The following is a 23,959-nucleotide window of genomic DNA, read 5'->3' on the forward strand; positions in this document are numbered from 1 at the left end:
TTGTTTCTGTAAGCTTAAATATACAGATACAATGTAGTTTTTTACATTGGCATTGTTGCATTAAAATGAGGACATGTGTAATTAGTAGCTTTATCCTGCTTTTATTGTATAACGTAATATAATGTTATTAGTAGCACAGGCGTATTGATTGAATTTCGACTAAGATTTGGTCATTGAAATTAACTGAATTTTTCTTTAAATTGTAAATTTTCACTGTTTGGAAATTATAATATAATGTTATAACAGTAATCGATTTTTTCACAAAAATTTCACAAACAAAAGCAGCTTATACTGTTAAAAATATTCATGGTATATGGAAATTCTCAGTCGACTGAATACCAAAAAGTAGTAGCATAGTTTTATAAAAATTTAGTATTGCTGATATTAACTGCGTATTCGGTGGCCGAGTTACGGTCTTCTGGTCCTCACAAGTTGCTTGAGTTCATCAGGAGGGTGGCATGTGTTGTAGGGCATGCTCCGCACTCTGATGGGGGCGCACAATAGATCCTTATACGTGGTCGCGGTGCATTGTTGCCCCCGTTGTGCAAATCTACAAATCCACAACTGCGTATTCATGAGATTTGTATAAGAAGTATGATGTACAAGAAATTTTATGTGTAATTAATGTTAATCGGAGATCTTAATATCAACAAATTAAAAAGCAATGTACAAATTATTGTGTAGTAATAATATTTATATATTTAATAAAAAACTTAATTGTAAATAAGGTAAATATAATTTTTATCACTCCTTTAGTCTTCATTAATAATATTATCGTAAATCTATAATAATTACTTATAATTATTAATTTAAAATAATTAAATTAAAGCTGAAATAATTAACTTAATTTTTATATTACAACTTAAGTATTATGGGAACTCATAAGAGTGCCACAATATTATAACGACCAACAACATCTTATTTCTTTAACAAGAAAAATATAGGATTGCCCTCATTTTTCTATAATGAAGAAACTTTATTCCTACGATTTAATTGCCTGCTTCAGCTTATTTATTTTTCTATTTTTTTTGTTTTTCCTCTATCTTATGTTTACAATTATGAATTTTTTAACGAGATAAGTTTGAATGGTGTACTTTTCCTTCATTATATTTTACCAAGTGAGCCACAATAATACTGAATTAATTGTGCAAAAAGGAAAAACCGAAACAAAAAAAAATTATGAGGACAAAAAAAAAACATCATAAAACAAAATGTGAAGAAAAATATTAAAAGAAAAAATTGAGGAATAAAAAAGAAATGTGAAAAAAAAGAGCAGACAGAAGCAGAATAACACCGTCGAAATTATAAAAAAAAAAACTTAGGTCATGAAAAAAGCAATTTTTTTTATTCAAAATTTTATTTTGCAATAGGAGGAAATTAATGTGTGGGATTAAGAATTTGTTTTTTTTTTATTAAAAAATTTTTGGGGTTCTACTTACACTACATTTTTAAATCTGTTCGAACAGGTAATTTTGTTTCAATATTTTTAGCCCAATATTAAAATTTTTGTTATACATTAACAGAGCTATGAGTTGAAAAACTTCTGAAAAGGCTGAGAATTTCATCAAAATTTGAGGTTGCAGACACAAAATTTCTGAAAACTAAAACTTTTTTAATTCCAATAATTTGAGCAACTGAAACAAAATTAGAAATCACTGCCGCGTATTGCTGCTTTCTTTATTTCGGCTCTTTGACAATTTTATTCTCTCTTAAAATTTCAATATTGCTTTTAATATAAAATCCCTTATTTAATATTAAAATATTTTAAATTTTATTCCAAGTAAAATTTAAAACGTTCAAATTTTTAATAACTACATATATAATTTCTACGTTCATTCGTTGTATGTGCATTTCCCATACAAATTAAATCCAAATTTTTGTTTCTCCCATCTGCTAATAAATTCTAGTCCAAACAAATTTCTAGCCTCTTCACAATTTCCATTTCCATGTTTTTTAAATGCTGAGGATTTTGCTTATCAACTTTGAGAGCCACATTTTGTGTGATCGTTTTTGCTCCTTCGCACAATATTAGTTTGTACTATGATAATTGATGCTTTGCCTAAGGAATTCGTTTGAGAATAATATCGCATCTAAATGAACATTTGCAAATATTAGAAATTTCCAATAACAGACTTTTACTTTAAAATTTTATAGTATCACCTAAATTATTTTAAATTGTCTATTTAAATACTGATAACACATTTTATATAGTTATAAGAAATAGCAGACAAATAAATTGTTAGCTTCATTTTCAGCGAAAAGTATAAAAATGAAAAAAAAAATACAAAATTTGCAGCTACATACATGCAATTAAGTTTAAGTTATGACAAAGTATTTGAAATTTTGCTCATAAATAACACATTTACCTAAAATAGAATTTTTTATTTCTTTTGATTTGAATTAAAGATGATACAAAGAGATCAACAACCAACACACAAAAAAAGAAAGAAAGAAATTAGGTTGAGTAGAAAACGTGAGTTCAAAATTTATGCATAAATTATCCTTTAATTTGCTATATACCCTTTAAATTTTACATATTAAACCAATGCATGTATGTTAAGTTAAATAATACAGGAGCATAAAAGAAAAATAGAGAAAAAAAATTCAACATAATTTATCATAAAATCGTGCTTTTCTCATCATTATTATTAACTGTAAAATAGGCACATTTATTATAACACGTGAACACACAAATAATATAGAAGAGAAGAATAGAAAAAAATGAAAAGTGAGCACATGTCATTATAAATTCATATAATTGCAGTGGGAAATTTAAATAAAGAGATAATTTTAATTCTTCAAAATTTATGCAGAGACAAAATTATTATGAGCGGTATAAAGGAAAACTATATCGTAAAAGAGTAAAAGATTTTATTGCCTTCAATATTTACTATATTATGTACATGATATAGAAGGCTATAATTTGGATAAGAATTTATTTAAAATTTCTCCTGAAAGTATAGTAAAAAACTGACATTAGTGATGAAGGTAATTAAAAAATTGGTTTAATAGCAAATATCAACTTAGTTACTGATCGGCCTTTAACAAACTAACCTCGTTATTGTATGTATAAATCTCTTAAATTAAAAACTTTTTGATACTTTTTATTTTTTAAAAGAATTTATTATACGCACTATTAGTTTCGATATGCTTGATAATTAAGATATTTTTTATCATTGCCCATAATTTCCTAATTATATTTTTTTATTTTATTTGAATTTAAACTTGAATAATCGTCATAAAAATTATGATATACTAATGTACGCAGAAATTTATTATTTAAATAATATTTTCAAATTATACCCCTAAAAGTATGCAAAATTCGCATAAGTCTAAAGCTGATTGTTTAGTTTTATTTTTTTGTAACAAATGGGAAATTTATAATATTGTGATTCACAATCCTACCATACTTATAATTAACCCTATAACGTTAATAGTATGCCTATCTAGCCAGGGTTTGTTTTATTATGAACAAACGCTTCCGATTCTCAGACCTAAATAATTTAGTGATATGATTTTACGAGTAACTGTAACATGGTAGCAATGTAATAAATAAAAATTGAGAGTTCAATATTGAGTATATTTTAAAAAATTTTTAACTAGTGCAAGCAATTCTTGCGTAAGAAAATACACGAGTGGCAGTATGTGCAAAATTCAAGTTCATTTATTATAATTTTTATTAAAAATTTGTAATAGTTTTCCCGCGGTATAGTCATTGTAATCTAACCATAGAATTTAATAATATCCAGTAACAATATAAATATATACATGTATTCAATTTTTACAACCATCACATTATATTGCATTCCATAAAAGTACAATACATGAATTATTTTCGCATTAAAAATTAAAAATAAAAATTCAAGTGCAATAGGGAATTAAAGGAAGCATTTAAATTTTAATCACAAAAAAAAAAAAAAAATTATTATTCTTCATTATTACTAAAGAATTTTCCTCATTAACAAAAACAAAAAAAAAATTTTTAAAAAATTGTCAATTTAAAGAATTTTAAATATGGTGAAAAAAAAGAAAATTCTTATTCTAAGTTTGTTGCCCTAATTTTACTGCTTTTTTTTAATTGCTCTTCAAATGCCCCATTTTCGTTATTTTTCACATTTATGGTTTCTTTTTTCTTGTGATTATCATAGTTTTTTTTTATATAGCGTGCTAAATTAGCAGTACCATGAGGATTTTAAACTAAATTTTTAAATATAAGAAAATTATTTTCAAGGGTACTATGAATTTGGAATTGTTAATTTGTTTCTATATTTGGAAAAGAAAATGAAATACAAAAACAAAAAACAAAAATAAATCAAAAGGCTAGGCGTTTGAATTGCGTGCTTTTATAATATTTTAACAATTTAAAAGTTTTTCGGTTAATTTAGGTCAAAAAGGCTCAAAAGCATTTTAAAAATAAAGCGTTAAGTGGATTTTTTTTTTAAATGTTGATGAATTTGCATACAATATTATACGTGCATGTACATAGTGGCTATTAGAATGCTTTTTAGAACAGAATTCTTTTAAAAAATTTTTCGATATTAAAAGAAGAATTTTGATTCTGGAACGTGTTTCTATTATATACGATGTATTTAAAATGTAATTGCATGCAAATGCTGTTTACTTTCAGTAATTTTTGTTAATTTTAAGAAGAAAACGAATTTGGATCACATAATTTGCTTTAAAATTATTCACAATATTCACAATATAATTGGAAAAAATTATTGGAAGAAAAATTCAGTTTTATATTTTTAAGATTTACCTATTCATTGACATTGATATTAAAATCGACTGTACTAAATTCTTCCAACACAGCATATTAACAGTTTCGCAAGATGAATACAAGATGAATACAAAAATACTTATTATAATACTTAGCCTATATCCCAATTTCCAACTGAATTATTTGAAAAATTTTCCGGGCTTCATGGTTCAAATATATTATCCTGGAAAATTCTTTGAATATAATGTTGAAATAAAATTCTACTACATGAATTTCTTACGTTCTTGTCAGAATTTATCAAAAACTTTATTGTCTATTCGTTTCCATTCCAAACTAGTACTAAAACTGCTGGAAATCAATAATTAACAAAAAACAAGTTGAAATAAGAATCTGCATTTAATTAAAAACTTATACGACCTTTAATTTAAAATTATATTTTTCATAAGTAGTATCGAATTTTATTTGATATTTTCAAATCCCTCTTCATTTTCTAAATAATATTATTTACCCAAAAAACCTAAATCTAATATAATTTTTTTTTATTAAATTAAAGTCTAATTTAAATTTAACAGGATAGAAAATTCTTTCTATCTTCCTTTGTTTTAATATCTAAAATAGAATAACCTTGAATTAAATAAGATTTATTTGCTATTCCAAGTTTTCCTTTTTCCTAATTTTAAGTAGAAAGCAAAAAAGAAAAGAAATAACAAAAAAGAGTTCATTTTCTAAAGTAAATTAATTTAATTTATATTCAAGATATTTTGAAATTTTATACGAAACCAAGATCTTTTTACTTATATATATATATATACAACAAAATAATATACAAAAAAAAAAAAATTATCATCTTCACCTGTTTTGCTCCTTAAAAATTTATTCAATCCCTTATTATATATTCAAGTATGTATTCTATACATTATTACTGGTATACTGCAAGATAGGTTTACTCTTATATACAAACAAACTCTATACATTTTTAAATAGTCATCTAGTTGAATAGACATAGACATTTTATAGAGATATTATGGAGACTACACAAATACTTGTATATTATTTACAATTGAAATAAATAAATTAAATTTCATTCTTAATTTTCCTTACAGAAAATTAAATATTGTTTCTTCCATGAATTGAGGGAAAAATATCATCTGAGAAATTATTATTACCTGCGTTCTTATATCAATTGTATTATATATACTTATATATATATGTTTATGTATTATATTTATAGTAATACACTGATAATCATTCGTCCTTTTCATTATTAAATAAAAAATAACTTTAATAATATCTATACAGTCGACAATATAACAATAATACAGTATAACACTCTATATCATCTATATATAGAGTAATAATTGTATATAGATGAAAAATTAAAATAAAAATGTAAGAAATACCTAACAGATAATAAATAAAATAATAATATTCAAGGATATTATAAATAAAAAATAAACGCATAAATGAATAGTATATAATATTGAAAAAGAACAATAATAAAAAGGATAATGAAAAAATACAAAAAAAAAAATAAGAGCACACGGCACACTTTTTTTTAATTTTTTTGTTATAATCTATGAGCATAATAAAAAATGTATAAGACAAATTTAATTTATGTGTAGGTATGCGTTTAATGTTTGTATATGTGAAGTGTTAGAGAATATAACTAGGTTCATTTAATAGTTAAAAGAATAAAAAATAATAATTTATTTAGGAAATTAAAGATGGAATGAACAAAACTTGTTATGTTAAAATATTGAGTGGTATATTGTGACTCGTGCCCGTTTTAAGGGTATTTACAGTTTATCATTACAGTTTAGGGCTTGTATAACATTAGAAACTAGATACTTTTATAGTTTAAGTGGGTCTGAGAATTCTTTTTTAAATTATAGTATTAGTAACTATAATAATGTCGTTTGATATCCATTTCTAAATAAGGCGTGACTTTAAATGTTATTGTAACAATAAACTTTACACATGTTGCATGTAATAATATTAAATCCCATAGCAATTAACACTGATGTTCGAAATTTATATATAGATATAAATTTCAACCGTACAACTTCTTTAAATAGGCCAGTAAATAATTTGAATAAAATATAGTACTTCTTTATCTTTTTAGAAATACATAAAATTTTAAATTTCAAAATTGGATTAGAGTAAAAAATTTTCTAGGCGATAATAAAAATGTGTTAGCTTCGCCTTGAAATAATACGAAAAATATTGAACTTAGTAAATTTTGGAGAGTAAGCTTCACCTATTCTCACTCAACAAGCATATTTGGAAAAACTATTAAATATTTTATGCAGCGCAATGATTTTTTGAAATAGAGTACCTTTTTTAGAACTAAGTTACTGCCACTTAAAAAAAGAAGACTTTTCAGTTAATTATAATTAACACCTGTAAAAGGCGATCTCCCAACCCCATTAGCAGTTAGTTATAAATTATTCGGTACTTAATGATTTTTCTATTTTTAAAAATTTTGTCTTTCGTCAATTTATTTTTATAATAGAATAAACAAAATTATTAATTGATTTTCTATTGGTATGGGCATTTTTGATTTGATGTTTTACCCATATTATTTTTGTTGTGAATCGATTCAGTAAATTGCTATTCCTGTTCATTAAATTCAGTATTCATTGGAAATTACAAATTTATACAATTTGTCTACCAATTGTTAATCAATCCAAATTTTATTTCGCACCATAAAAAATCTTGGTTTCCCATCATTAAATCTAAAATCATTATCTTTCCTAAAAAAAAAGATAAAATAAAAAATTTGCCGCTCGTACCAACACCATAAATAAAAAATAGTACTTGCATAACATTATGTATACCTGTTTAAATACATACATGTATATCTTTTGTATATTAAACGTTTTATTTAACATAATCTGACTATTTTCATTTCCACATCATTTTCAAAGCAAATTGTTCACCATTTTATGGGTACAGTAAGTGTTATGATGAAAACATACACTATAGCACTTTACAGGATTAATTTTTGCTTCATGATATCTCATTATTATATTCGGTATACCTACCTACCTACTTAGGTATAATTTTCTTTTACATGAATTTTAAATTAAGGACATTTACCCTTGTTTATCTTAAAGGCTGGCTGGCTGGATATATTATTATTATTATGGTTGGTACCCTGAAAATATTTATGCATGTTGTTTTTCCTTTTCTTTATTTTTCTTGTTTAATGTTAAAAGATTTAGGTTACTGTTTTTTTAAGTATTGTATTTATAAAATATATTTGAAAATAACTGTGGTCCATTAAATGAAAATGATGAGACTTCGTGGTTATACCAAAATATAAACTACACCCAAGCCTCGCTATACGGCCGCTCTTTATACGGCCTTTCGCTATAACGGCCCTCTTTAATTAAGGTACGTTTTCGATATACGGCCAAAAATGTTTTGCTATAACGGTTTTTTTTTTCTATGTCGATATATTGCGCAAGCGCAGTCTTTATTTCTTTGTGTTTCCCTTGTTAACGAGTGTTATTCAGTGTGCGATTGAGTACCTTCCGAAAAATACAACAGCTCTGATCCAACCAATGGATCAGGGTGCAATAGCCACGTTTAAAGCATATTACCTACGCTGAACATTCCAACAACTTATAAGTGAAACCGATGGTACATCATCAATTAAAACGTTTTGGAAAAACTATAATATCAAGGATGCTGTTGAGAACATTAGTGAATCCTGGAAGGAATTAAAATCGACAACAATGAACCATGTTTGGAAAAAAATATGGCCAGAATGTATAAAAACTACCGATGCAGAAGTTAATTTCCTTTCTGAAGTTAGACAAAACATTTTGGATTTAGCACATGATCTCGGTTTTGAAGATTTAAACGAATCTGATGTGCTGAATCTACTTGCAGCTAATAGGGAACCCCTTTCATATGAGGAACTCATTCAGTTGCAAGCAGAACCAGCAATTGATGAAGATACAGAACCTGTTGTATCCAAACAGCTAACATCAAAAATCATGTCGAGCGCTTTTTCTTATTTTGAACAAGGAATAAACGAAAATGATCCTGACGTCGAACGTAGCGCTAATGTGTCTCGAGGAATTAACTCAGCCATTTGCTGTTATAAATCACTAAAGGAAGAAATAGACAAGAAAGCAAGACAAACAACTTTAGACAATTTATTCAAACCACCAGCGCAAAATGGTGGTGACAGTGATCTGTAGGTTTTAGTTGTTTCATTTTTACTTAAAAATTATGTAATGTTTTTGGAGTTTTTTATTTTATGTAAAATTTATGTTCTTGTTAAATATGTTTATAATTTAAACAAAGTAAAAAAATAAAATGCATTTTGAATGATAAACCATATTATATATTTATCAAATTTGGAACCGATCCCACTGAATTTGTATGAATACGTATTAGAATAATTGATTCGTTATACGGCTTTTCGCTTTACGGCCAAGTTTCGCGGAACGTATCTAGGCCGTAAAGCGAGGTTTGGGTGTATAAGAAAAAGATAAAAAGGAACAAAAAATTCATATTCAAAATATTGACATGAAAATGTCGTCTGCTTTACAATTTAAATTTACAAACTGACTGTTACACTAAAAAATGTTTATAAATTTTTAATGAATTATAAATGTTAAAAATTTATTTAAGAAATAAATTAGTAAATTTGGTAAACATTGTATCCATAAAAGAGAGGGGGCGAAAATTTAGCAAAAGGAAAAGACAAAAAGCAAAAAAAAAAGTATTTAAAAAATAAAATCAGTAGAGGGGTAACGTGGTTTTAATCATAAAGTATCATTTTATATAGACACCGTTAAAATTTACGATATCAATAAAAATGGCATTTTATACGGTAAAATTTTTTATTCTCTTCATACTGATATTTTTATTTTATTTTTTATTATTTTGTGGCGAATATAAAACACAAAAGAAGCAACTATTAGCAGGTTTAGTAATCGATATTAATGATATTTTATAGATTAATCGATATTATTGGAATATTAAAATTCTTTGTTGGAAATTTTGAGTGTGTTTTGCACCATATTGGAATAATACAGTGGATACCGCCTGATAATATTGGAAAAAAAATTTGGAATAAGACATTTATTTAAAAGCTCGAACATGGAGGCTTTTTATTTAATATTTTAATTAATATAAAAATTTCAATATTAATTCAATTGAGATCGCAGCTTTGAAGTATTAAAGTACTGCGTTTGCTCTAATGAGCATTGTTTTCTATAATGTGTTCATTCATTTTGTAGGCTGTGCAGAAGAAATTATTTTTTTTTATTAATAGATTTATACAATTTGAGTAAAAATGATTTACACCTAGATTTTTACATCTAATAGGAATGAGCCTTTATATAAAAGATAAAGTTAAGAGTAACATCACGCCGATGTAAGAGTAATATCGTTTATAAGGACTTTTTTTTATGTCTAGATTCAATTACTCTGCTCTTTGCGTTTAACTCAGAATTCAAATTGGAAATAAACCATTTATAAATTTTTTCAAAAATTTTTGTTTTCCATGATTACTTAGAGACTGTAAGAGAGACAAAGGTAAATTTTTTCTTAATAATTTAAAAAATTTCATAATTAACAAGTCGACTTTTCATATAGAGAATATGCGGGTGACAGTTTATTATCTTAGACTAGATTATTATATTTTCAAATATCTCATATATAAATTCTAATTATTGAAAAATAACAATACTGAAAGCCATTCAAATTTATTTTAATATTATTCAACAAGTAAGCATTTAAGCAACAAGAATTATAAATTTTTAAGTAGTTCTTCATAAATAAGCACATAATATAAAAGTTGTTTTTGAAATATTTTTCATTTCAAATCAATAATAATATTTCTTTTTGTTCATCTTATAAATAATTATCATAATTTCTAATAATATTCGTCTTTGTGACATTATACATTCATTTTACGGGCACATTAATTTTACGATGCCATTTTAGTAACAATATCAAAAGTGTAATAAATAGTTGAAGGTGTTTAAGTCTATACCAAAATTATTTGATCATAAATACAAGGCAATACTTTATAGTTTATACTATTGTTTTGGAATTTTTTTACGAGTTAATAAAAACTATTTGTTAGTTAAAAATTTGTTTACTTGGAAAACAGTAAATTTTCTTTTTATGGTTTGAAAAATTATAAAATTTTTTTGTGTGCTATTAAAAGTGTGTTTATGATGAATAATTTTCAATTAATATGGCAATTTTTTTATAGTAATAACTTTATCATAGCATGTAAGCAAAAATTAGTTAATCTTGATGGAAAATCTAATTGGTACTTAACGGAAAGTCTAGTCCTTAAAATTTTGAACTGCCCAAAGTCTTCATTTCATAGAAGTAATCAATTTTTCCATATGAATTCACTCCGGAATGTTCGACCATTCTTTTATTATATATTTTATAGGGTCTTTTCGGTAGCCTTTTCGCCATATTTTTTGAGTAGGCCCACAAATTCTCAATTGGATTGAGGTCTTGACTTTAGAGTTGGGTGTGTCGAGCGCTTTTAGACAGTTATGAAGCAAACCGCTTCTTCCCAAATAAGATTTATGTTTTGTTTCGTTATCCCGATAAAATTTAAAACTGCCAAAAAAAACCAAATTTTTCGAAACTGTTTACCAGGCCCGTTTTTAAAATGTCTAGATATTAGTTCTTATCAATATATTATCTAGTTTATTAGTTATCTGACTCTTCGTCCAACAGAAATTTTAAAATTTTTTTGATTAATTTATTAATTTATTTATTAATTATAGCCAAGACATTTTAAGATTTTTAGTATTTTTAGTTTTTACAACATTGAATTTAAGAACATAACCATTCTGCCTTTATTATAAAAAATTTATTACCAAAATTTTAAATTTATTTTTGTTTAACTCAATTTAAACATTAAATCATATTTTTTAATAACTATAAAATTCTAAATATTTCATCAAGAATAATTCATGTTCTCAAGATCCTTTTCTCTTTTTGAAGTAAATCCGTATAATAATTGCAATTATTCTTTTCTAGTTTCTAACTTTTCAATATTTAAATTTTAAAAAATCATTATAGCTCGTATTATACTAGCTGCAAACAAAACATTAAGAATATTTACAAAATTTTTTGATAAAATCCTATATAATCCGATGTTATCCAAAGCAAAGCTGTATATTATACATACTTCATGAGATCATTAAAATATATTTTGTGTTGATCTACTTATATTTATTATGAACTTCAAAAATAAAATCCAAATATAAACTTTAAAATTCAAAATAATGGTGAAAACTCTGAAAAAGATTAAATTTTAAAAATAATTACAGTATAAAATTTCTTAAGCCATACACATACATTAAGTCTACTACATATACACAAATACTAATATTTTTTACTTACAACTCGAAATTGTAAAGTAATTGTTATTAAAGATTTTTTTTTTATTTTTAACAAATCCTAACCAAAACAAAAAAAAAAGGGAAGAAACCACATAAAGGATGTAGATACACTTTAAAATGCAGTAACACAAAGAAAACACACACATGAGCACATACACTAATGTTATATTATAGAAAAGAGTTCATACATACACATAACAAATATAAAAAAAAGCAAATAAAATTAATAAAAAAATAGCGAATGTCTTAAACTTTAGACTTAATGGAACGAAATAAAAATGAAAAATAAGAAGTGAACAGATCCGAGAAAGCAAAAAAAAAAAATAAATGAAATAAAGAAAACCAAAGTAATTTTAACAAGTTTATAGACGAAAAACGAAAAAAATAAAACATCTACAAATAAAAAATAAGAAAATCTTAAAAGAAAATAGCACTAGAACTCATAAAAACGTTCCACACAATTATGTATACGTATTATTAAATGTATTTCATGGTGGTCGAAATTATTATCGTTTTTGCACTTTAGGATAACCATATTCTTGTACAATAATAAGAATGAAATTCCAATTTTATTTAGCATGTTTTTAAGTACAATATTATATAAAATCGTTCTATCTATATAAACTGCATATACACACATAAAGATATTTTTATAAATGCAAGATGATACTCTATATATTTCTTTTTTGTCCATATAATATGTATACCCTTTTCATCATTACAATGATTATAATAAGAGAACAACTTAAAAACTTAAAATATCCTTTCACAATTTTATGTAGTACATACATTAATATACACAGTAATAGAATAATATTTAAGAATACAAACAAATTCATTATATACGCGATTTTATAGTGTTACCACATAATATCATTTGTTTAATGAAAAAAAAATTCTTTTGTTCAAAAACCTTTATTATACAAAAATGATTTTAAAAAAATACTATAATATATTTGAAAATGACTTTCGAATTTATAACTGTATATGCCATGTGTTACTTCGAAAAAATTAGCAGTTGTTTAGGAAATATTAAAGTATGCTCCAATTAAATTGTTCTACTTATACTTTCCAGAGCTTTGAAAACTTTGATCTTAAAATTATTAAATTAAATTGAAAAATTTAAAATTAAAACAAATTTCATTTTTTTGCCTAATTTCAAAAGTCTAACTGAAACAGCTGGTGTTATCTACAATTGGGATATTAAAAAGCAACTCCTTATAAGTTGAGTTCTTATTAATTTCGGACTTTAATGGAATCTAAGCTAAACTCTATAAGAACAGTATAATATTATTGCCAGAATCTTATTACAATAATAAAAGTTGTAAAACAAGATTTTTCAAAACCTTACTCATTTAACGAATAAGGTTACGTAAAAAATTGAGACCAAATACTTTTATAATTTGCTCATGTTTGTGTGGTACAATTATTTTGAATTCCGCTTATTTTTTTAAAGATAAAATTCTTCTAAAATTCGTCGACGTGTGCTAGATAAGGATTTTTAATAATTCGCCCTAATTCTTATGCAAATACCACTCAATTCTTATATAGAAAAAACTAACGAATTCAAATTTTTTTGCGCTTAAAATAATATTTATAAGAACCTTGGAAGAATTTCATTACGAAATATCTCAGTAATTTTTTCTTGCATTCAAGCTATTTTGTAAATAAAATTGTTATTTTTTTTTTTGTTTATATATGGCAATTTCGTTCCGGATGTAAGAGGTTAGTCGCTAAAAACAAAAAAAAAAACGGGCAAAACTGCGAAATAAAATCTTATCAAATATTTATCTTCATTTCGAGAACTGTACACAAACTATATGCAATAACCAAAATAAATGGAAAAGAATAACAACAATAAGTAAAAAATCAAAAAAAAAAAAAAAGAATAAATGGAAGCACAAAGAAACCTTTCGGCGAAAATTCTTTAACTTTTCATCTTACTTTTCATATACTCGTGTATTAAAATGTTATAATGTGTGTGTATATATACACCAAACTTAATATACACTAAACATTTTAGTTATAAATGAAAATAACATATTTATATTATTCCGTTATATTATATGAGGGACAGAGAAATGAAAATTTCGCGCATATTAAGGGACTAAAATTTCAAGTATTATGTCATTATTATGTAGATATATATAGGATATAGTTGTTTGTATGTATATAATTTTCAAGTATAGCATAGTATCACTTCATAAAAGTGAAAATGTGGTATTTAAGTGTTTACGACCTGTGGTTTGTGACATTTTAACATCATATAATACAAATATATATGTTATACAAATATAATATAAAATGTATGTATGTTTATATTATGAGAGCATTTATAAGAATATTTTTACTTCTATATTATTATCTTAATGTCTAACCTTATGTATTAAGAGAATAATTTTTTAAATACACAAAACATTTCATGTATATACACATAATAATATATTTGAACATAATATTTAAATGTATAAAGTTTCCATACATACATATACTGTATATTATTGTATGTGGGAGCGGAGGTTGATCACATAATTTCATTAAATGAACCCAAAAATTATATATTTTTTTTTTTTTTTTTGTATTATGACCCATGAATTCATATGTAATAAAAACGTTTTCAAGTATAAAGAAAGCTAAAATTTCTGGTGGTTTTTATTATATAATGTATGTAAGTATGTAGTTAAGTAAAATTCTTTATTATTCCTTTTAATACTTCTTGTTTTTTCTATGGGGTTTATTCATAAAATGTGACTAAATTTTTTTTATTGTGTATGAAGACTTTTAAAATATTTTATTTTTGTAATTTATTATAGTTTTAACTTAATTTTAACCTACATTAGATATAGAGAGAAAGAGAGATATTGTATGTTATATGCTTTTTTAAAATGAATGTAATCGGAATTTGACTAATTGAGTACAGGAAGATTTATACATTAAAATTATACATTTAGTAATTAGGAACAATTTTTTTTTTCAGTAGAGTTAGAATTATAATAATTGAAACGTCTTAACACATTTTCAATTGTTAAGAAATGAATTTATACATGTAGTGTGGATGTTTGTAGTATTATAGAGCTATATAATATTATTGTTGTTGACTTACAAAATTAGAATATTTTAAATTGAGGTTATGATATACGAGGTAATACGAGGTTTTATGATGATTCCTTCATGATCTTCCTGTATATAATTGAATAAAGTTGAATTGAATAGTTGTAATTGAATTAAGACTTATAAGAGTAATTGAATAAGTTATAAGAGTAATTGAAAAGAACCAAAACTTAGTTGGCAGTCCACAGATGAATTGCCTATTAACATTGTGGCCCCGTTTATTGTGGTAAATATAGCAATTTGAAGTTGAAGAGCATCTATTAAAAGCACTTATAATAATGGTTCTTTTATCGCAGTCATTTGTGTGAAATTTGTATACTAATATAAACAAATTATTTTTGGATTTGTATGCAAGCTAGTCACCTGACCATTGGTGCAGTGGTTATGGCACCGACCCTTTAACCGAAGGGTCTCGGGTTCAAACGCCGGTCAGGTCACTATAAAAAAATTATATTCAATATTATATAATTTAATATGCAATACCAATAATTATTATACAAGTAATTTTCAAATATTCATAATATTCGATACTAAAAGACTAAGAAAAATAAACAGTAAATATTAATAAACTGAAATATTTAATATAAATAAAAAACTACGGTAGGCTAGTCACCTACCTAGCTAACTCTCTATGACTATAGAAACTAGGGCATGATAGATATCATGCACTAGCCCTATGCTCCTCCTAGGAGTGAAGAAGGAAAAAAAGAAAAAAAAAATGCAAGCTAGTCGAATCAATTCTTCTATCAAACCCAAATTCTATCAACCCAATTCGTACCGCAACTATACATTAAAGTATAAGCATTTGGAAGAAAATTTGGTAAACCTACTCAATGCTTTTTAAGTATAATCGGTTTTAAGGAAGAAATAACTAAAATATATATGCTTAATTAAATAATAATATGTACGAGTATCTTAGCGCTACAATGGGAGTGGTAAATTCGTAATATTATTCGAATATTCGTTAGCACGGGTATAAAAAAACAATTTACTAAACACCTTAGGTAAGTTTCCTCATTTAGGAGATGCAAAGGGCAATAATTTAATTTTATTCATATACAGTTAGATTTTATTCATATACAGTTAGATTTTATTCATTTACAGTTAGATATCAATAAAATTGAATTATTGCTCTTTGTATAGGTTCAAATTTATTTGATTGAATTTAACTTCCAATTTTTTATAGAAGATTAAAAAATTTTAACGAAATTTGGAAAAAATCCTAAGTAATTTTAATGGTAATTATTGGTCAGATTTAATTTAATCGCAATATGAATGATCCTTTATTATTTTTGTAATTCATGACTTAAATCTCATAAGTTGCTTACCTCAACAAACACCTAATAAAAAAATTCGTCCCTCAACGTAATTATTTTTCTAAATTTTAATGCCTCTTTGGTACGTATTGGATCTGTGACATTCGTTTAATTGTTTCTGAGTCCGGAAAACTAGCATAATTGTGCTAAAACGAAGAAAAATTTTACAGTTCCAATACTAAACAATGTAAGAAATTATTTTTTATATTCTCTAAAATACCAATGTGGGAGAGAAATTTCATAAATCGAGTTAATTTTAAACGAAATACACTTTGTGTCATATTAAATCAAAATGAAATTATTTCCAAAGTGTGTGGTGGGGTTGTTATGTCAATAATGCTCAAAACCAGGAATTTCTTAATGTATAAATTATGATTTATTTCTTGTATTTTAAGAGAAACTGTACAAATTCTCTAGCTGAATAATTAATTTGTTTACACGCCTCATCTTGATAATCTTAAAAATTCAAACGTACATAATTTTATCCTTGTGTATGTCACCATGTATATAGATAAGTTATTCCTATAAGATTTCTGCTTTTATTACTGAGTAACAAAATTTGTACATCGCAAGTAAATGCTTCCAAAAAGTAAGTTTTCGCTTATACGATTTCTTTAATCTAACAATTTTCAATTCTTTTTTTTTTTATAATAAAATTTTATAAAATACAAATTTAATTTTATTTTGATATTTATTTTTTTATTATTGTTATTGTAGAATACAAAAAACTTAAAGAAAATGCTTATGAAAAAAAAAACAAAATTGAAAAACAGATGAAGAGCACATATACAAGGGAATTGCAAAAGAACAGAGAAAAAGTTAAAATTCACTTATTTTTCACACAGGATAATAAAAGTCCATAAAAAAAAAGCAATATGACATTTAAATCGTCTCTCTCTGTTTTTCACAGTTTCATGGATAATTTAACTTGTAATATTCGACTTTAGTAGGTGCTTTTATTTTTTCGGGAAATATATTTTCCTCTCTTCTTCACTTTTGTTTTTTTTTTTTTTGTCGTTTTTGTTTTTATTTTTTAATCTTGTTTCTGTTTAAGTTTCGATTCCAGTTCGTTTCTGTAAGTTATTTTATTGTTGGTATTGTATTTCTCGTTATCACATCCTTCCTAATGTAATTGTTATTTTATCTCTACCTCTCCATTTTTTTTTATTTAATTTATTTTGTTCTTGTTTGTGTTTTTTTGTTCATTTTCAAATTAAAAAATAAAATGTGCTTATTTGTAATGTTTTATCAAACTATTCTTTGAGTTCCAGAATTTGTACAAGTTTCACAAAAATTTTCTGGTATATCGAAAGTAATCTTTTGAGAATAAAATATAATGGGTGGCTTGATTTATTAAAACCATAAATATTCTTGGTCACCCTTGTTTCTATAGGCTTGAATAAAGCCTTCCAAATTCTCCAAAAATTGCTATTTTTATTAAGTAATTTTAATAAGTAATTGCTTAAATTATTAGTGCAAAACTTAAATTTTAAATTCAAAAAATCCTGTACGTTATTAAGAGAGAGTACTTTTTGCATTTTAAAGTTATGGAACAAATTTTTAATCCTATTTTATTCATCCCTGTATACATGAGAAAAATTTCCTAAAATTGAATAAAATCTCAAAGGTGGAATATGTAATACAATACGAATTCTCATTAAAAAATATTTCTCTTCCTTTCATTTAAAAAAATAACTACTGGCATACCAGTAATAGCGGGAGTATTTCAAAAATAATTTTTCCACCATGCCAAATTAATTATTTCTCTGTACTCTTCTTCTCACTCTCTTTTCCATTGTATTAAAACATTTAATATTTTTTGTAATTTTGAATTTTCAAAATAAATTAACAGTTCATTAATAAGGAATGTGCTTCCTTGCAAACCTTTATTTTTCATTTCAACTTTTTATTTTTTGGTTAGTTTACCATTAATGTACTCGTACATCTAATCCAGTATACAAATATCAAAATAAAAAAAAATATTTTTTTTTTTAAATTGAGAAAAGTTCTTTTAAGTTTTTTGTTTTTGTTTTCTTTTTCTTTCCTTATACTTTTATTAGAATAACAGAAAAAATAGCATTAGATTTCGGTACAGTATATAAATTTTACCCCCTTTCATTTGTAATAGCTCAAGATGTTCACCTGAATTATTTATTTTATGACTTTATTATGTACACAAAAGTTGTAAAACCAAAATGAATAATTTTTGTTTTTATTATCATGAAAAGGTGACAGAAATTTTTAAATGGACGAACTTGTTTAATTAGTTTCAGTTATTGTATTTTTGAATTTCAATCCGTTGACGGTAATTAAGGGAATCCCGCGCATTTGAATTTTTTCGATTTGCATTTTATTTTCCACAAATTTTAACGAAATTCCCGTTTATTTAATTATGTTTCTCTTAACTGCCCTAAAAAAATTAATTTTAAATTAAATACTGCATTTTATTCGTTTATTTTTATAAGTTCAATTGTGTTTAATATATTTTAGGATTTTTAGGACAACAAAATGTTGTTAAATAGCTCGAACTTAAGCTCTAGAATCTATATTATAAACCCAAAATTCATCATCGTAACATGACTTTTTGATTATAATCTAGCAGCATGATCTAATTTACATAAATTTGGTTTTATATCAGTACAATAATAAATTATTCCTAATTAGAAATTCAACTGTTAAATCTTATTATTTTTTAACTTACATTAAAAATGTTAGAATTTCTAAAAGCAAGTTAAACCAATAGGTTAATGAAAATGGGTATATCACAATGAACTGTAAGGTTATATTTTATTAAATAGGTGACTTAAAATCACAATTAAGATCTTATCACATTTCGAAATACTTTTTAAATATAGGCAAAATAATTTATTCAAAACTAGTTGGTCTCTCTATCCGTAAATTATTCAGTACCTATAATAATATGGCCAACCACAATTTTCTTTTTTTTCGCTGCTTTGCGTATATAATGAAATATTACTAAAGATAAACTTGAAGTGCCCTTTAAACGAGAGTTGATTAAATGGAAGAAAAATTCAATTACTTCCGTATAATTTACATAAATGTCCACATTTTATTATGGTTTTATTTACATATTATGTAAATAAAGCAAATAATAATAAACAATGATTTAAGGGGAATATAAACTCAGAAATGTGTAACTTAATATTTATTGTAAGACATTCTAAAAAAAATAATTCGGAAATAATATGTACATATCTACCTATATACGAGTACCATGCTATTTTAAAAACTAAATACATTATAATGTTATTATTTTTCCGAGGAAATAAATTATACGGAATAACCAATTTAAAAAAATTGCAAAGATAGTTTTCAGGACATTAATATTTTAGTAAATAAAAATTGAATTTTTGTTTAAACATTTGATTTATAAATTGAAAGTTTTACATATTTTAAGTTGATGTAAATATTTTGCAGACTTTTAGGGGTCTTAATGAAAATAAGGACTGAATTAATAATTTTCAATTATAAAAGTTACTCGTACTTGTTTGTCTTAAAGATTATAACAAAAATTGGATATTCTAACGGATGTGATTATGCAAGAATTTTGCATAAATCGAACTGGAAAATTTTTGCATTATTTCAATTTTTTCAATCTTGCTTTTTGAACTAAAAATTTTTCACTTAAGTTCTAATCAAATTCAATTTAAAAATTTTTCACTTAACATTTTCCTGTTGAAGTTAAAAAACTTTTAGCACCTTTTAGCACTTTTCCAAAAAACAACAAAAAAAATGTAAAAGAGGGCTTATCAATATCCGTCCTTCCGCCTGTTTACAAAATTTATACACTCTTTATTCCACAAACCTTTTAAGTTCCACAAGTGCAAAGAGGTATGCTTCAGTTATCCATCATCAATTACTTTCAAAGTTTAACCAGCTTTTAGACACTAATAAATTATTTATTTCATTAGAATAATTTTTTTTTTCCTCTCTCTGCTGCTCCAAGTTATCACCGATATTCAATAAAAGTAAAACAGTAAATACCCTGTCATTAAAAAATATATTTCAACTTTTTAACCATCAATTTAGTTAACCGTCGAAATCGATCATAATATTTTTATCCTAAAAGTATGCAATAATTTTAAATATTTTAGTATATTAATTATATTGTAATTTAAATCGCTAATACATTGTTTCTAAGAAACTTTTTAAACTTTTCAAAGGCTTAAAACCAATAACTTTTTCAAAGGAAAATGTGCTATTTAAAAAACCTCAAACTAATGTTTTTTGACAGAACGAGTCCGGACTTATCGATTTGTGTATCAAACAATTGGAAATTTAAATTTATTTTAAATTTATTTTTTAACTAATTGTGAATAAATGTAATGGTTACAGTAAGGTTAGCAGATATTGATCCTTAGCACTAAAATTTTAATAGTAGCCGTTATCAATTTTACTAACTAAGGTATTTTTTCCACATGCCACCCCGATCTTACTACTTATACTAATACGTCTAATTAAAATTCACCTAGAATCCAAAATCAAGAAGTTTTGAATTTTAATTTTTTTTTTTGTAAATATTTTATTCTCAATTTCACCCTTCAATATTCTTAATATTTAATGTCAACAATTTGTAATTAATATTATTTACATATGAATATACTATGTATAGATAGATGTGTGATCTGATAATAAAATGTACATAAATATACAAAAGATAATATTTAATGTATGCATATAATAATGATATAGATACATACATAATTATTTAAAACACATATTTTCTAAAAGATTTAATCTCCTTCTATTTCAAGACTAATTTGTCTCCAAGATGATTTTTAAAATCAACAAAAATATTTTTTATATAAACAAAATACATAATGTATTCCATGATACTTAATTTGAATTTCTAATATTATGTTATTCTCGTACATTATAGGAGTATGTTTATATTGCATATATGTATGTATATGTATGTGTTTCTAATAAAGTAAACAATTTAATTTAATATGTACGTACATCAAGTTAGGAAAAATAAACTTCAAAATTTAATATGAAAATATCATTTACATATAAAAACATAATGAAAAAAACAACAATAATGTTTGTATGTATATTGTACGTGTATTGAGTTTTTAATTTAATTAGATTGATGAAAATTTATGTAAATTTTCTTAAAAGTGTTAAGTTGTTAAATGTCAGAATACAATTTTGTTTATATAATGTTTTAAATACAATCTTGTTTAAATAATGTATTATACATAAGTAAATTAACATTTTAAAAGCGTATTAATTAGACTACACATACGGGGTGATTCAGAAAGTTATGTAACAATATTAAATTATTGATTAATGGATCAAAAATTGATAAAACTTTTGCTTAGAAGTGGATTCCGAATATCAACGATTTTGGAGATACGGAGATTTTAAAATTTTCCAATTTTCTTTTTGGAAATTTCAAAAAAAAAATTTACAGAATATTTCCCTATTACTTAAGCTCTTATTTCAACCGTCAAACATTTAAACCCTCTTTTACTCCAGGAAGCGTTCTAAGAAAACATTAGAGTGTCAAATATGTAGTTTATTTAGAACCCAATAAGGTTTGGTTACTAGGCCGTCACCCCGTGATCTCTAGGCCGTCATTAAACATACGATTACAGGTGGCCTATCTAAGCCACCACGTTCTCTTGCGCAATCTATATAAGTTCCGATGCCAGTTTTGGATATCTCATCTAACCTCCCTAGACATGCTTTGTCCTATGTGACTACTGTTGTTATGCCCAGAGTGGGACACCCGCAGATATAGTGAAAAGTGGTCTGTTTCTTGTCAATTTCTTAATAGCTGCGACATGTTGTGTTGAAAAGCCAATCCCGCATAACAATCCCCAGCCAATCCCGCATTCTCCCCGAACACACAATGTCCCGTGTAGACTATCGTCAGGCACGTAACGTCCTTGCGAGACATCGCCAGAAGCCAGTCTGATTTTCTAAGGCAGTATTTTAACCACATTTTTTTTGCTGTCCCGCACGGTTTTCCTCGTGCCGTCGACCCAATAAAGTTTATTAAATAAAAAATTTAAATTTAAAAAGGAAATACATTTTCAAATATAACTTTATAATCTTGTTAAATTAAAATTTTTTTCCTTTATTTTTTCATTGCAGATTAATTATGGTCACCTTCAGAATCTTCAAAACAATTTTAAGGTAAGAATTAAAAAATATTGATAGAATTCACCAACGTATTTTAAATTTTTATTCCATTCTGTTCTTACAAAGCATTTAATACTACACAAAGAATACATTTTGAGACAGCGAACTTTGCTTTCGTTGCTGAATGCAAGGACAAAACTTATATTATAAATGCATAACTTTTAAATGGAAACTCATTTTTCAAATTAAGTGGTGGTCTCAAAACAAATTTTGTTTAATTTTTTTTTTATTTTACGTGATTAAAATTTTAAACATTATAGTCAAAGAAAATTTAAGTATATAAAAGAAAAACGATATTTTAAAAATAAATTTTCATTTTGATATTTAATATTTTTTTGCAAAATATTCGATATGCTATTAAAAAAGCACGAGGAAAATACAAAGAAATTTAAATGAAATTTTCCAATAGAAAATTAAACTTTTGTTCTAGTTGGATCATAATTTTTATTGGATTGTGCTGAATAGAACAGCTTTTTGAGATACAATAGATCTGTTGGTATTTAACACTGTACTGAAAAAATAATCTACCTTAATCACCTATTGATATTTTACCTTAATCATACATAAAGGTTGATATTGTTGGGAATGAATTAAATTTTGTTCTTCATACAATTTTAAATCTACTGGGGCTACAAAATTATCATAGCACAGTTTGACTATACTAATTGATATACGAAATTAGTGATTTTTATTAATATAGGGAACCAAAGGTATTTAATACTGGTGTTTTGTTTAATAATAATTTTCTGATTTAATAATAGTCTTCTTTCTTCTGTACAATAATGTATTGCATTATGTTCCGATTAGTGTTAAATTGAATTCTTAATTCTTTTCTTAATTCATTGTGTCGTTGGCGTGCCATTAACTAACTATAACATTGTAATAAAATGATAATAAATAAATTAATTGTAATTAATAAATCAGAAAATGGTTTTTAAATTGTATAATTCATTCATAATTCCCTTGAATACCATAAAACCCAAATTCGCGTAAAACTTTCTTTATAAATTTTTTACGATTGCTTACACAACGTACACTGCTTATACTCTTAACTCTGATTGGAGTATTTTTAACCAGATTATGTGTTTAATAGAAGCAAGATTAATATCAATGTCATTATTCTTAGTCATATTTTATTTATTTCATTTTTAATAATCTTTTATTTCTGAAATAAAATTTTCTTTACTATCATTATCTTTAGTTCGCTATTCGCTTTGGAAACTTTTTAACAGTTTGAATAAAAA

General features: G+C 25.0%; 1 long non-coding RNA gene across 1 annotated transcript in view; it reads left to right on the plus strand.

Moving 5' to 3' along the window:
• LOC129619148 (uncharacterized) overlaps nucleotides 1-22,829 on the plus strand; it is a 133,139-nt gene extending 110,310 nt beyond the window's left edge. The window contains exon 4 of the long non-coding RNA XR_008697846.1: nucleotides 22,668-22,829. This is a non-coding gene — a long non-coding RNA (uncharacterized LOC129619148). The remainder of the gene's footprint in view (nucleotides 1-22,667) is intronic.
• Nucleotides 22,830-23,959: the final 1,130 nt, after the last annotated feature.

Source organism: Condylostylus longicornis, unplaced genomic scaffold (assembly GCF_029603195.1).
Source record: "Condylostylus longicornis isolate FDR11 unplaced genomic scaffold, ASM2960319v2 ptg000010l, whole genome shotgun sequence".
Taxonomy (NCBI): domain Eukaryota; kingdom Metazoa; phylum Arthropoda; class Insecta; order Diptera; family Dolichopodidae; genus Condylostylus; species Condylostylus longicornis.